This window comes from Sinocyclocheilus anshuiensis, unplaced genomic scaffold, assembly GCF_001515605.1.
Source record: "Sinocyclocheilus anshuiensis isolate Anshui unplaced genomic scaffold, SAMN03320099.WGS_v1.1 scaffold2860, whole genome shotgun sequence".
In the NCBI taxonomy this organism is placed as follows: Eukaryota; Metazoa; Chordata; class Actinopteri; order Cypriniformes; family Cyprinidae; genus Sinocyclocheilus; species Sinocyclocheilus anshuiensis.
Window position 1 is genome coordinate 58,017 of NW_015555908.1, and position 7,532 is coordinate 65,548.

General features: G+C 38.2%; 1 long non-coding RNA gene across 1 annotated transcript; it reads left to right on the forward strand.

Moving 5' to 3' along the window:
* The first annotated feature begins 6,429 nt into the window (after nt 1-6,429).
* Nucleotides 6,430-7,216, forward strand: LOC107675928 (uncharacterized). The gene is made up of 3 exons (XR_001632658.1): nt 6,430-6,504; nt 6,998-7,066; nt 7,163-7,216. It is a non-coding gene; the product is annotated as an uncharacterized LOC107675928 (long non-coding RNA).
* The last annotated feature ends 316 nt before the right edge of the window (nt 7,217-7,532 follow it).

Sequence of the window (7,532 nt, forward strand, 5' to 3'; positions counted from 1 at the left end):
CATCTCCACCATGGCTCCTCCCACTGTCAACTCCGCCATGGGCCGCTATCCTGGCTGGCCTCTGGTTCTCCACCTGGCTCCTCCTGCTCCGGGCTCCTCCCTGGCTCCTCCCTTCATCTATGAACTATGCTCCTTTCCTATTGCCTGCCCCTCCTCACCTGCCCCACGCTCGCCTCCTGAACCCCCACCCTACCTCTTTGTTGGACTGCTTTTGTCAGCGAGAGGATGCGCTGTCCATGAGGGGGTGACATGTCACATTTCTGTTGTGTTTTGGTTTGGTTTCTCTGCGTTCCAGTTTGCCTGTTTTCCCTTGTTTGTTTCTATGGTCTTTGATTTGTTAATTAGTTCCACACACCTGTTCTGTTTCTCCTTAATTGCCCTGTCCTTGTATTTAAGCCCTGTCTGTTCCTCAGTTCATTGTCTGCTATTATTTGTGTTTGGATTGATTTTTCCTGTGGATTTATTATTAAAATTCCTTTTTGGATTATACTCCTTCGCCGTGCGCTTTATTACACAGCCAGCACACGTTACAACTGTCACCTGGTTACCAACATTCGTCAATATATCTTTTGTGTTCAACAAAAATAAATTTATACAGGTTTGGAGTAAGTGAAGGGTGAATACATGATAGAATTTTAATTTTTGTGTGAACTATCCCTTTAAGCTCTTTGTGAGTTATAAGCTGGTAAAAATACCACCATGTGTGCATACATAGGTTTTTGGATGTTCTGTACATTTGAAGGAAATTTTAAATATATGTCATAAGAGCTGTCCAATCAGGTTGTGATATTATCCTTATACCTTTTGTTTTGTATCTTTAAGTGAACCCGGACTCAATGTATCCGAACCAAGAGAACTGAACTACAAGTGTAAACGCCCTAAATCAACCCCCCAATAATTTGAAATCATGTGACATTTGTGTGAGACGCCAATGTGAGTCGAGCCACCTCGTAACGCTCAGCCCAGCGGGCTGGGGTTACTAAAATTGAAATGGGCTAGACCGTAAAATCTGTTGAAAGTTCCTTAAAATATTTTAACCACGTGTTGTATAAATGTTTGAATAGGATTGGCAGGGCATATGGAGATGGATTTTTATTTTTTCTGATAGGCGGATGTTGTTAAGGCAAGGACCTTCATGACACACTGGATGTAATACAAAGACTCTGCATGCCAGATTAGTGTACCTTTTGTAGAATAATGAATTCAAAAGGTTTCCTGATATCTGAGTGGTGTGCATGAGAAGTTCATATAGCTTTATGTAAAACACTAAAAAGAATAAAAACATAAAAATATATATTTTTATGAAAAGGAACAATATGGTTTTACTTGCTTCTTCTTTCCCCTTGACTTTGTCTATGGATCAGGTTCATTCCATCTCCACCTTTGACCCCTGTGGTGACTGTGAAGAATGAGTAAATCGAGCAGATGAAATGATTAAACCAGAGCCAGAGGAGGTACAGAAGACACCCGATACCCTCAACAACCCAACACATATGTAACCCAGGTTACCAGTAGCATGTACCATTACAAGCTGTACACTCACTACTTTACATTGTAGCAAAGTGTCATAGGCAAGGGCAATGACTGTAACATACCCAGATAGCACACGTACGTCGCGGAGACGTCTGCTAAAGAGCGTATCATCTGGTAAACATCGGCTTCTTTTTTTATAGTCGTATTTTGATCGTCTGTAGATCGGCCGTTTGAGCTGTTAAATAAGACGTCTTCCCTACCTCTAAATGACATCTATACGACGTATCTTTATCACCCGAAATATGCCGGTATGTGCGTCAGGACGGGAAGCTGCAGACCACCTGCTATACTTGATTAATTTAAAGGGAAATACGTGAAGAAATAAAGATTATTTAAAATCCATATTCTGTGATATTTGCTTTTCTTTCTACAAGAACGTATAGCATGTTTAAAAGCAAACATCGCATTATTTTGTAGATCGACTTTGCATCAATGGATCCATAGTCCCTGTCCCATTTTTGTCTTATATTATATTAATATTTACAAGGAAGCACCAACACTTTGTTTTTCTTTACTTATGCACATAATAACACTGTGTGCTTTATATGGACATTCATTTCTCTAAATGACCAGGCAAAAGGTGACTTACGATCTTCTTTACTGGAAACAAATGAGAACAAAAAAAACAATACAAAAAGAAAAAAAGGACGTTTTTAACCACGTAATCCATCATGCACTTTTAAATCTGTTTGTCCAACTATCCCTGTTAGTTTGATCTCTCTGTAAGAGATAAACATGCATATACAAGTTATTTTGCAGAGAGCATATTAGATCCTTGACTACTTATAAGTTTTAAGTGTTCAACATTACAAGCTTGGTGTTACATCCATATATGTCCTTGTGGGAGTGCCTGTGTTTTTTTTTCTCGCGCTCGCTCTCGCTCTCTCTCTCTTTCTCTCTCCCCTTTCTATTTTGTAGTTATATGGATTCTTTTCACCTTGTATAATAAATCACTTCGTTGGCAGTTTGTGTCCCTGCATTGTCTCTTGCTGCCTCCATCAAGTCTACAGATTTGCCACAAATTTAATGTTACTCCTTTTACCCCTAGACCATCTTAAAGGGTCGTAACATTTAATGGGGGCTCGTCCGGGATAAATTAATCCCCAAAATTATGGTAATTGTGGTAATTCTGTAGATGTGTTGGTTGCAAGGAATGGATATTGCATTGTTTGGGGTATTGTGACAGTATAGGACTTACTCATGCGGTGTAGTAGTGTTATTCTTATTGGTTGGTTATTTATTATGGAAGTGTTTAACTTGCAAGATTTTGTTACCAGTCCATCTGTAGAGCAGATTAATTTGTGCAGGAAGCAGGATTTATTGCAGATCGCAGACCATTTTCAGGTTATTGTAAGTAAACAGGCTCTTAAAAAAGAAATAAAACGAATACTGATCTTGCGTTTGAATGAGTTGCAGGTGTGGCCTACGTCAAACGTTGGGGGTGGTGAAACGGGCGGAGTTGTTGATATGGATGGCGTGGCTCTGGCGCAATTCAGTTCTGGGGAGGAGGACAAGCGGAGTGGCGGAGCTGATGCTGACGTGGAGGCGGAGGCCGAAGCAAAGGCCGGTTTACCACCGTTTGAGCCGTTTTCACCCAGTTCTGTTGATTCACGGGAAGGCACACGACTGAAGGTCCGCCTGGCCCGTTTGCATTATGAAGCGCATGAGAGAGCCCAGGCGCGCCAAGCTGAACTGAATTTGCAGTTGGAAGTACGCAAGCTGGAAATCGAGGCAGATAAGCAGGTGAAGCTGAGGCAGCTTGAGCTAAGTGCATCAAAAGTTGCTACTAGCTCAGCTGTACAGCCGGACACCGCTCACGCCTCTTCTCCTTCTCCGCGGGTTGGTTTAGCCCCAGAGGCTTTTGACGTGAGTAGACACATTGCACTCGTTCCTCAATTTAGAGAAACAGAAGTGGATACTTACTTTAGTGCGTTTGAATGCAACTTCTCTTCATTGGCCTAAGGAGGTCTGGTCTTTGCTTTTGCAATGTAGATTATTTGGTAAAGCGCAAGAAGTTTGTTCTACATTATCGCTAGAAGAGAGTCTGAAATATGAGTCTGTGAAGTCTGCTATCCTGATGGCGTTGCTCTTTGAGCTTTGATGAGCTTATGCTCTATTACGTTTACTCTTTACTCAAGAGGGAGGTGGATAGGGAAGATGTCGTGCGACTTCCATTGTGCAACATTTAGGTAACTTGATATGTTTAGACAACATAGGTAAGAGGTGAACGCCACCCCCTGTAAGTTTCATTATTAGTTGAGAGTAGGGAAGTATATGGCGCTTGGCACTGAAGATTTGTTTTTTTTTCTTTCTTTCTTTTCTTTAGTTAGGTTAGAGGTTTAAAATAAGTTAAAGAAACACAACAAAACCACTTCTCTTTCTTTTGGCGTCACTAGCGTCCCCTTTCTCTTGGGTTGATTTGTTTGTTTGTTTCCCTTTTTCCTGAGTTGTAAATATTTGTACATATGGGTTGTCTCTTTAAATGATTTATATTTTGTAGTTATATGGATTCTTTTCACCTTGTATAATAAATCACTTAGTTGGCGGTTTGTGTCCCTGCATTGTCTCTTGCTGCCTCCATCAAGTCTACAGATTTGCCACAAATTTAATGTTACTCCTTTTACCCCTAGACCATCTTAAAGGGTCGTAACACTTGGTGATTGGATTAACGAGTAAATGTACACACATATATATACATATATTTGATGTTGAGCAAGTTACTCCAAAGAAAGTAATTATGATTACAAGTTATTTTGTATTTCAACAGTGTAATGACATTTCTGTACTAATTAAAAATATTGCATTACTTAATGTTTCAAATCATAATGCATAAATTATTCTTGGACTGACAAAAACACATTTTAATGTTAAACTTGAGACGTGTTTGTTAAATTGACTATTGTTTTACACAGAAATGTTCTATAGTCTATACAGTATTTAATGCAATTACTGTACATCCTGCCTGTAATTAAATTACAGAATAATTAAGAGCAATCACTTACCTTTTCAAGGTAAAATTAAATGTACTACTCAATAATTAATCACACCCAACGCTTACCTTTCTATATAACTATACAGCCTCCTGCAAAGTTCAGCTCCAGCCCATCTCAAACACTACTGAACCAGCTATTTATGATCTTCAGGAGCACTGGTTAATTACAGACAGGGCTGCAGGATCAGTGTTGAATTTGAACAGAATTGATCACACCTGATCATTAGAATTAAGGGGTGATTTATGGCTTCAGTTCATGTAGTTCTTTACCTCCACGGCATACATTAAAATTGTGTAATGTACACCCAGCCATGGCTTACCTCACATATTACATTTACTATTTTGTTTAAAAGCACCATAAAAAAAAATGCTTTCAATATCTATTGAGAATGGTTACAAAGACTATAATTTTTAGATATTTAACTATATAAGGTAGAAACCTCTGGAGGAAACAGACTACACAAATGTTAATCTGACCAGAGGTTATGCAGCCTCACAACATTAACGACACTGAATAATTTGTTCTTTCCCAGTTAAATTTATTAAACCGTTTTAAACCTAGGTGAATCCACGTCAATACAGCATTTCAATGAAGTAAGGTGATGACACTGAACACCTGCTCATCATATTACTGCACAAGACCCAGAGCTGACCGTGAGAGCTTACACTTTAGACGTGTTCGACTTGAAGCGGCACTGTGCAGACTGATTGAAGTATGACGAAGTATCGTGAGAGCGATTCAAAAGCATAAGAAGCTGTCTTGCTCTCGCGGTACTTGTATGTCATACTTCGATCGGTCTGCGCAGCACCGCTTCAAGTCAAACACACCTATTTTCTCTTCTAGGGAAAGATTAAGTGAATTTGCTTTTAAATCATAAACTTAAGATATAATCAAATAATACAAATATTAAGGACATATTTTAACTGAATGCACAAAGGTAGGAGAGATCATGCTACATTGTGAACAGTATTCAGGGAAATCAGGGAAACTGTTAGGCAAGAATAAATTATTTGAGCTTGATATTGTGTAGCGATTGTTGTGAATGGCATATCTCTAACAGAACAGAAATCCATAATATTGGCAGTAGGCAGGGTGCAGACACTGGTGATGGACTGTGATGAGACACAGGTGTGGGAATGATCGTGGACCAGAGGTGGATTTGGGAGATCACAGGCTGGTCTGTCCTAAGGTATTGGGTGAAGAAAAAGAAACAGAGTAAGAGCATTTTATGTAACAATGTACACAAAAAGAGCATCACATCATATTTATATGAAATCGACTTGATAGATCCCCAAAAATGGTGCAGTTTTGGGCACCACTGATTTCCATAGTAGGGAAAAAAATTATATGGGGAGAAAAATACTATGGAACTTCTTGGTTACAAACATTCTTTAAAATATCTTCCTCTGTGTTCACCAGAACAAAGAAACTCATATAGGTTTGGAACAACATGAGGGTGAGTAAATGACTAAAACTTTAATCAGTGACACCGATGTACATTATAAAACATTATGTTAAAAAATATTATGTTTTTACAATACTGTATCATTGTTTTTTGTTGTAATATTGTTTTTTGCCTTTTTTCAATTTATAAAATTATTGTCATTGTGTGAGTATTGTCAGTGTTTTAAAAATAAAACATACATAGAATTCAATGTACAAATTAAACAGTGATTGTTAATAAAACTACTAAAAATTCTAAAGCAAAGAGTGATTTTCTATATTGTGTTGCTGGATTAACAATGACACAGATGATAACCTTTCATGATGGAGAAGTTTAATTGAACCTTTCAATGTTTATATGAAAAATTCATTTGAAATAATGTCAAATGTGGAGAAGACGAAGGAGATTGTTGTTGACTTCAGGAGAGTGCGCACTCAGCATGCTCCTCTGTCCGTCAAGCATTTGTCAATCAGCAACAAAGGGACATGGAAGACCAACAGCAGAACTGGTGTGAGAGTCTCCCCAGCTTTCAAGGTAAATAATTAGTTGTATTTGGCTAGCTGGAAAGCTAAATGAAGATCAACATTTGATGCAATTAACGGGTTAGTTCATTCATAGAAACCTCTGTGAATTACTCATGACATTCTCAACCCACAAACTTTATTTTCAAAACACAAATGAAGATGTCTTCAATGAACACAGGGATTTCTGTTCCTACATTTCCATAGTCTATACAGAGATTGTAGAAGTAACCGATACAATATGAGTGGTATAATTCCAATCTTCTGAAGAGTCATAATCACTTTATATGATAAACACATTTTTTATTTGTATACAACTGTCCCTTTAAGATTGTGAACCGTCATTAACGGACTTAAACTGCTTGGTTCATATGCATTACTTTTACAATTATGATATTATCATTTTGAAGAATGCAAGTTATGGGGAAATGCCCTGTCAATGGAGGAACATAAATCTCACAATTACACAAATTATAAGTGCAACTTACCTACTCCACCTTTCTCAGCTCCACTGCGTGTGTCTCAGCCAGACCATCACGGAGACGGCTGGTGTGTTGATCAACCTAACACACAAGGTAAAAGAGCATAATCAGGGATCAAGGAAATCTGAAACATTCACAGCATTTAAATAAATCTTAAAAACTGAACAACATTTTGTGTTCAATCCATAGAGCACACCTTCGCTGTCCTGAGACCCTCAGGGGACCACCAAGGAAGAGCCCAGAGTAAGTTAATGGCACATAAATCCACTTAAGTAATTTTTAAAATTTGAAACCCTTCACAGATCCTTCTATTATTTTAAATAAAAGGAGTGGCTCATTTTTTTTTACCATTATTGGGCCCTCTATACACACACTGCAGACACAAAAGTTTTCAAAGTAACAAAGTAAATGTGAATTTTGTGGCATTAACGTGACATGACAGATCACAGTTCAAACTGCAATTGCAATGTATCAATGTACATTAAAATAACTGCAAAGTTATTTTTGGATAAGAAAAAGTAGAAATCGCATCATATGACCCCTTTAAGGCCATTTGTGC